This window comes from Neltuma alba, unplaced genomic scaffold (genome assembly GCF_004799145.2).
Source record: "Neltuma alba isolate B1F8T4 unplaced genomic scaffold, ASM479914v2 tig00013210_pilon, whole genome shotgun sequence".
Lineage (NCBI taxonomy): Eukaryota > Viridiplantae > Streptophyta > Magnoliopsida > Fabales > Fabaceae > Neltuma > Neltuma alba.
The window spans coordinates 281,411-289,488 of record NW_021637515.1 but is presented as its reverse complement, the minus strand read 5'-3'; positions in this window follow the sequence as shown (position 1 = coordinate 289,488).

The following is an 8,078-nucleotide window of genomic DNA, read 5'->3' as shown; positions in this document are numbered from 1 at the left end:
AAGAACCCAAATTTTGCAATTCAAACCACATTGATAATTAAACTCATAATGAAAACTCAATTATAAATTCAATTAACAATGCAAAGGTTCTAAACATAAATTCCAACAAGTATCTTGGCACAAATAAGATCCAAATATCAATTTAATCCAAGAATAAAATCGACAATCTAGAACTAAATTGTCTCAACAAAATTACAACTTGAACTCATTTAAAACTAAACAATTTCAAGTCCTTGAATTAAAAAGATAAATGAAACATCACTCCCTTGTGGTCTTCAAGTGCTAGCCCAAGGCTCTAGTCTCCTCCATGCTCCTCCCAAGTTGCCTCCCTATAAGCTTAAGCTTCCATCAAAATGTCTCTTCCTCCAAACTTGTTAGATGCCACGGCCATGAATGATGGGTGTAGATGAGAAGCTGTGCGTGCAGTGAGAAAAAAATGAATGGATGATGATGAGGGGTGATGATGACTGTTGGGTGGACGTGGAATGAAAAGGAAAAATGGAAAAGGGCGTGAGGCTAGAGGAGTAGCGGTGAAAGGGGAAGATTTGACGTTGGGTTGATGATGGTGTGAATGGAGATGGAAAGAGAGTGATATGTAGGCGTGCTAGAGGGATTATTTTAGGAGAGAAAAGGAAATTTTCTTGGATCCAAAACTCAAGCCCATTAGTAATTAACTGACCCACTTGATATTAGCCATTGGATTGTGCTTAAATTCCAAGAAACAATCTTGCACCATTGGATTTCCCATATACTCTTTCTTGACCTACAAGAATTTAAGTGCATCTATTAATGTAGATTATATCCAAATAAAATATAATCTCTATCAAAATTAAATATTAGATATGCACAAAAATTAGGCAAGAAATTGCAAAACTTTCTAAAACTAATCTTTCTAAAAATATGAGACTTGTTTCCAAAGAAATAGGAAAAATTGATTCCAAGTCAAAAATAGGAAAGCACAAAATATCTATATTTTTAATCCAAAATCTTACTTTTTATGCAAAATCCAAAAATCAAAAAATTTATCCAATAATGCATAAAAAATCTAATTAAGCTCAAAATTATCATTTAAATTCTAATTTAATGTGGGATAAAATGTATAAAAATTGGGTTTTATCAATTCCCCCACACTTAGCCTTTGCACTCCTGAGCAAAGCAAATGAAGACCAAAGAACAAAGGAAAAATCTAACAAAGGTGAATGTTCCAATTACAAGAAAAAGCAAGCCAAAGCATTCAACATCTCTCTTATCCAAGTGATCTTCTCATGAATCAAGAAAACAAATATCATGGCAATTTACTTAACAAAGGGGAATCTAAATCAGAAATCCCTCACCAAGGTTAATGTGTATGTCACTCATCACTCAAAAGTGTATTGGCTTGTGTTTACACTCACAATCATCCTACCCAATCCTCTTTCCATAGGCTTGACAAGAATCTAAATTGTCCACCAATCATAAAGTAATTACAAGTATAAATCAAAAGGACTTTTATTAGGTTGTAATGGGGCTAAGGTAAATAAAGAAAGGATAGAGTGTTTGGGAAAACAAAGGTGAACATCTTAGGAAATGAAGAGAGTCAATAAAAAATATAATGGAATGCAAGAAACTAAACTAAATTTGAATTGGGTCATTCTTTTTCTTCTTCTTTCTGCTTTTCTCTTCTTCTTTTTTCTCCCCCTTTTTTTTTTTAAACTTTCTTAGGCCGTTATATATATGCTCTTTTGACGCGAACCTTCATATTGGTGATACAAAGGCCCGGTTACTCAAGCATGGATAACTCCTTGGCACCAAGATGCTATTAGCACGCTCATAGCTCTTACTGGCCGTTTGACATGAAGATCGACATTGGTGATGAAGATCCCCGGTTACTAAGCACGGCTTAAACTAGAGGAGCGGAATCTTTTTACAATATTTTTTTCCTTCTTGTTTTTTTTTTTCAAATTGACCCAAACCATAACTCCAAATGTGTTTCTCCATCCCAAGCACATATAATATAACACTCTTCAACTCCTAAGACATTTAGAAGGGGTAGAATTTTTTTTTTTTTGGCTATGGGTTAAGGGAAAAAAAATATGAAGGCTCAAAAGGGGTTAAGCAAAGGATAAATGCAGAAAAGGGTAGGCTTTTGGCTTATCTGGCTAGAAAAATTAAAATGAATGCCTTTATCATCTTTATGAATGCAAATGCACAAACGTGGTCTCAAACAAGATTCAAGTCAAGTTCTAGATTGAGAAAAGAGATAGGAGTATACACACATGAAATGAAGACACGTATCAGGCTCAAAACCTCACTAGGTACATGATTGCTAGCTTAAATTCACCTAAGTCAAATCCATTGCCACTTAGCTTATCCGCTCAAAACATGATCAATCACTTTTCAAATCAAGAATGCATCATACTTGAATCACTTCAAACTTGCAATCTTCACATTCAGAATAAAACAAACAAACAAAAATTTTGAACAGAAAATTTCTTTCTTTTCTTGAAAATAAGAAACAAAAACCAAAGTAAAAACCAAGATATTTTTCTTTTCCTCATTTTAAAAACAAAAAATAAAAACCAAAAATAGGAACAAAATCCCTCCTCCACACTTAAACCATGCATTGTCCTCAATGTGAAATGCACATCTAACCAATACCAACAAGTAACGCAAGTAAAAGAGGAAGGGAGGAATACGACCAGATGAGCAGAAGTTTGAAGATCCAAATGAAGCATTAGAGTTGGCATATCTCCTTTGTCTGGTGGCAAGTCACATGAAAGCACCATTGGTATTTGCTTTTGATGTTCAAAAGACATTATCTCCTTCTTTAAGATCCTCAAAAAACGCTTTAATTCAAGTATGGAAGGTGTCTGGATAGGAGGAATCAATTCATATACCTGCACAAAACCATGACTCCAAGCAATATCCTGTCTCGTAAAAATATAATCAATAAACTCAACAAACTTTTCAGCAATTAAGGAAGATCCCAAAATAAATTGATGAAAACAAAGACTTGGAACTCCCAAATATTTTGAACAACCCACAAAATCAATATGACCCTCCTCAGTAAGAGTCAAGTTTGTTAGAGAATGAAGTGACAGGTGATTACTCAAAGTGGTCTCCCCATGCTTATCATCATCATTACACAAACCAAATTCTACATGTGAAGTCTCATTAGGCAACATGTCCTTACTATTTAAGTGCACATCCAACTCAAGATTTCCCCCACACTTATTCTCAACAACATCCTCGTTAACAACAGTCATGTCAAGGACACAAGTAATATCAGTAGAATCAAAAGAAACACTACCTTTATCATGTAAAGCATTAATACACAAATGAGCATCCACACTCAAAGAGGATGTATTATCTTTGAACTCAATAATGGATGGGAATTCAACAACAATCTCTTCATCAATTTCATCATCAGAATCATCTTGCTTAAAATTCTCTATCGACCCACAAAAATCAATAGAATTTGAATCAGAGGTATAGGAAGAAGTATCAACACATGAATTGCAAGATGCAACATTATTTGACTCAATAGAACCAGTCAATCCAGAAACATCATCAGTGCATGCATATTTGGTTACTGTACTATTCATGTCATCATGTGAGACGGTAGGAGCAAAAGGATATGGATCATTAGAGGGTGAAAATGTGCTATCATATGATAATTCACCATTTGTTTCCAATTCTCCACTTTCCAAGTCGCTAATTGCATTAGACAACTGCTGAATTTGAGTTTGTAGAGTCTGAATCGCTTGATTGTGTCGCAATTCCCTTTCTTCAAACTTGTTTAGTAGGATTTGCATCATAGTTTCCAGCTTGTTCTCTAACTTTAAGTCTTCTTGAATAGGCATAACTTGATGGACATATCCAAGATTTGAGTAATCTTGCCACATTGGAATATTAGTCATAGTCTCCAACATACTCTCTATTCTTGAATATGGATCATATCCCTGTGTCACATCATGGACATAATGATAAGGCATAGAAATATAAGAATGATTTTCATAAGGAGAAGCATTCCAAGCCATCACAAATTTAAGATCAAAAACATCAACACAAATAAAAGAAAAAGGAAAACTAAACTAGCAAAAGAAGGTTGAAAAAAAAAATCAGAAAAATTAAAGAAGAAAAACCTGGAAAATTGAAAAAAAATTATAAAGAAAATTCGAAAAAAATAAAAAAAATAGAAAACTCAATGAAAATGGTTGAATTTGTCTAAAATAACCCAGCCCTGATACCTAAAGGTATCAAAATTGATCAGCACACCCAAAGATGTTAAGAACCCAAATCTTACAAAAATCTGGGCAGTGAAAAGTTAATTTTCAGAGCAGGATGAATTAGCAAAATCAACCAAAAATAGAACAGGTAATAAAGAGAAAATAAAATACAAAGAAAAAAAATGCAGGAAAAACAAGATAAATCACCTAGAACTCAAACCTAAACTTTAACCATTGCTCCCCGGCAACGGCGCCAAAATTGATGATGCCTTTTGTCGTCAAAGCACTCAATTAAACTAGGTCCCAATTAATTTGTAGTTTAGGGTCAACCTAGGTTATTACTTCCAAGGAGCAAGTTATGGGTTTCTTTAGGTAAAAATTTAGGTGATAAAAAAATGCAATAAATCGGACCTAAACTAAAATGCAAAATTCTAACTCTAAAATGCAAGATGCAAATATCCTAAAATCTATATGAAAATTAAATTAAACTAAATGAATGCAATGCAATTTTTGGGGGGTTTTTTTTGAAGGAAAATAAAAATAATGAATAAAGAAAATTAATCAGAAAGAAAAGAAAATTAAGAAGTGAAAATTGAGAAGTTCTCTTCAGGTAAGGTAGAGGGGACAACTTAGGATTTGCATGGATTTAACCTTCATAGCCTTAATCAGTTAATTAGACCAAAGGGAAGTGATAAGAGAGTGGAATTAATAAACTTAATCACCTATTTGAAACAAAGGGAACCCTCAAATTCAAAAACCCTTAAACCATTAGAGAACTCATAACAGTGTAAGGTTGGTTAATTAAGCCTATTAAAACCAATGAAGATAATTCAATTTAATTTTGGAATTTATGTTTGAAATTATCCAGCTAAACAACTAGACAATTAACCAACTTAATTAAACAATTAAGAGGCAAAAGAACCCAAATTTTGCAATTCAAACCACATTGATAATTAAACTCATAATGAAAACTCAATTATAAATTCAATTAACAATGCAAAGGTTCTAAACATAAATTCCAACAAGTATCTTGGCATAAATAAGATCCAAATATCAATTTAATCCAAGAATAAAATCGACAATCTAGAACTAAATTGTCTCAACAAAATTACAACTTGAACTCATTTAAAACTAAACAATTTCAAGTCCTTGAATTAAAAAGATAAATGAAACATCACTCCCTTGTGGTCTTCAAGTGCTAGCCCAAGGCTCTAGTCTCCTCCATGCTCCTCCCAAGTTGCCTCCCTATAAGCTTAAGCTTCCATCAAAATGTCTCTTCCTCCAAACTTGTTAGATGCCACGGCCATGAATGATGGGTGTAGATGAGAAGCTGTGCGTGCAGTGAGAAAAAAATGAATGGATGATGATGAGGGGTGATGATGACTGTTGGGTGGACGTGGAATGAAAAGGAAAAATGGAAAAGGGCGTGAGGCTAGAGGAGTAGCGGTGAAAGGGGAAGATTTGACGTTGGGTTGATGATGGTGTGAATGGAGATGGAAAGAGAGTGATATGTAGGCGTGCTAGAGGGATTATTTTAGGAGAGAAAAGGAAATTTTCTTGGATCCAAAACTCAAGCCCATTAGTAATTAACTGACCCACTTGATATTAGCCATTGGATTGTGCTTAAATTCCAAGAAACAATCTTGCACCATTGGATTTCCCATATACTCTTTCTTGACCTACAAGAATTTAAGTGCATCTATTAATGTAGATTATATCCAAATAAAATATAATCTCTATCAAAATTAAATATTAGATATGCACAAAAATTAGGCAAGAAATTGCAAAACTTTCTAAAACTAATCTTTCTAAAAATATGAGACTTGTTTCCAAAGAAATAGGAAAAATTGATTCCAAGTCAAAAATAGGAAAGCACAAAATATCTATATTTTTAATCCAAAATCTTACTTTTTATGCAAAATCCAAAAATCAAAAAATTTATCCAATAATGCATAAAAAATCTAATTAAGCTCAAAATTATCATTTAAATTCTAATTTAATGTGGGATAAAATGTATAAAAATTGGGTTTTATCAGCAAGGCAAGGCAAGGGCTATCTGAACTCTTCTTTATGTTTATCTTTATATACATCATTCAATCATAGGATTGAAATAAAGACTTTCCTTTCTACTTTGTTCCTAGTTACTAGAAGTAGAATTAAAAAAAAAAAGAAGAAGGAAGTCTCAGGATGAAATTCCCATTACTGGTTCTTGTGATATTACTTATTATTGCTTAAGGATTTACTTACTTAATAGATCATCTAGAGTCAAGAATAGAATCTTTATTACCTTTTTTTCTTTGTAGTTAAGATAGTCAAAGATCTCAAGAGCCAAGAGCCAGGGTAGTAGGACTAAAGTAAGCAAGGTCCAAAGGTCAAGGGAAAGCAGGTGCGCTTAAGTTTTGCTTGCATTTTCATATTTTCATGAGAATACTTGACAATATCAGGAGATTGATCAACCTTATAGTGTCTTTATGGTTAGGGTTGTAAGAGACATGTTCTCCTGAGATCTTACCTTGATCATCAATCTATTCCCTTGCCCTTAGGGTTACAAGAGGCAAGTTTTCTTGGGATCTCAATCTGATTCTTATACTTGTTTCTAGCCATTCCTTATGTCCCCTCATATCACTATTACTAGTGGAACTTGAGTAAGCTTGCAATTGAAACTACATATTCAAGCATCATTTGTGTCTTTTAGCATACCTCCACATCTGCTTTTACCTTCCACAGGTATGGAGCGATTGACCTCTAATTGAGCAGATAAGCCTTCAAGAACAATGGAAGTTGGTACTTCTTAGGAGATCCTGGTCCATAATAGCTCTAGACAAACTAGAATTGGCATTCAGTTGGATACTCTCAGCCTCTACTCCAAAAAGCGTATTACATCTTGAGGTCCACATATCTTTGTAAATATTTCCCAAAAAGCATGTTCAACTTTCTTGATCTAACTAGTCCCGCCTTCGTGCATTAAGACTGGTTTAGTTTGCAACATTGAATTTTCATGGATTGGGATTGGGATTTGGGACTCAGAGTAATATTCATTAGAAATATGTTTGGTAAGCAATAATATTTGGATGGAATTTTTATATTATTTATTGTGATAATTAGTCAAAAATTAGTATTAAAAAAAACTACACTATCCTTATTAGTAAAAAAAAAAAGTCATAATGAAACATATCCTTCCCACCTTATTCTTGGCATTTTCCAGCGCTGATGGCATAAATCAATTGTTTGCCCCAGGATTTGGTTTCACTTCCAGAGTTGCTCTACTATACTTTGGTCACGATTCAAATGACCCCATTGATATCGTTTCGAGGAAGCAAGCTCTTGGAGGATGTGAACGAGAAGCTCGTGAAGGAGGAAAGGAAAGATTCAAGTGAGGAGCCGCGATGGTGAAGAAATGGCTTTGGAAGACGGTAACTTGACCCAGATGCCGACGCCTTTGGAGGAAGGAATAAACTTATCTAGTGACTTCTTGTAGCTTGAGGGGTTGCCGAAAGAGGTGTATTTTTAGTCTCAAGAAGATTAGCGGAGGAAGTGGGTTGAAGGGAGGGTACTTTTGTCTTAAAAGTTTTCAATCCTAGGACTGTTTCTTTGAGTACCATGGGGGAGCTGGGTTTGAGCAATCCTAGGTTGCCTTCAATCCCTCCTACCAAACATGTTTAATTGAGTCTTTCCCTGCCTGTATCCCAATCCCAACCCTCCAAATCCATGTACCAAACGGAGCCTAATTTCCATTTCTCCCAGTCCTTTCCCTTGACTAAAAAGAAAGAAATTGACTAAGCAGGCGAATTAAAGAATCACTTGCACTGGTAATGGTGGAAAAGGAAACATCCTGATAGAGGGATAATTTGCTTTCATGTAATAGCTTAT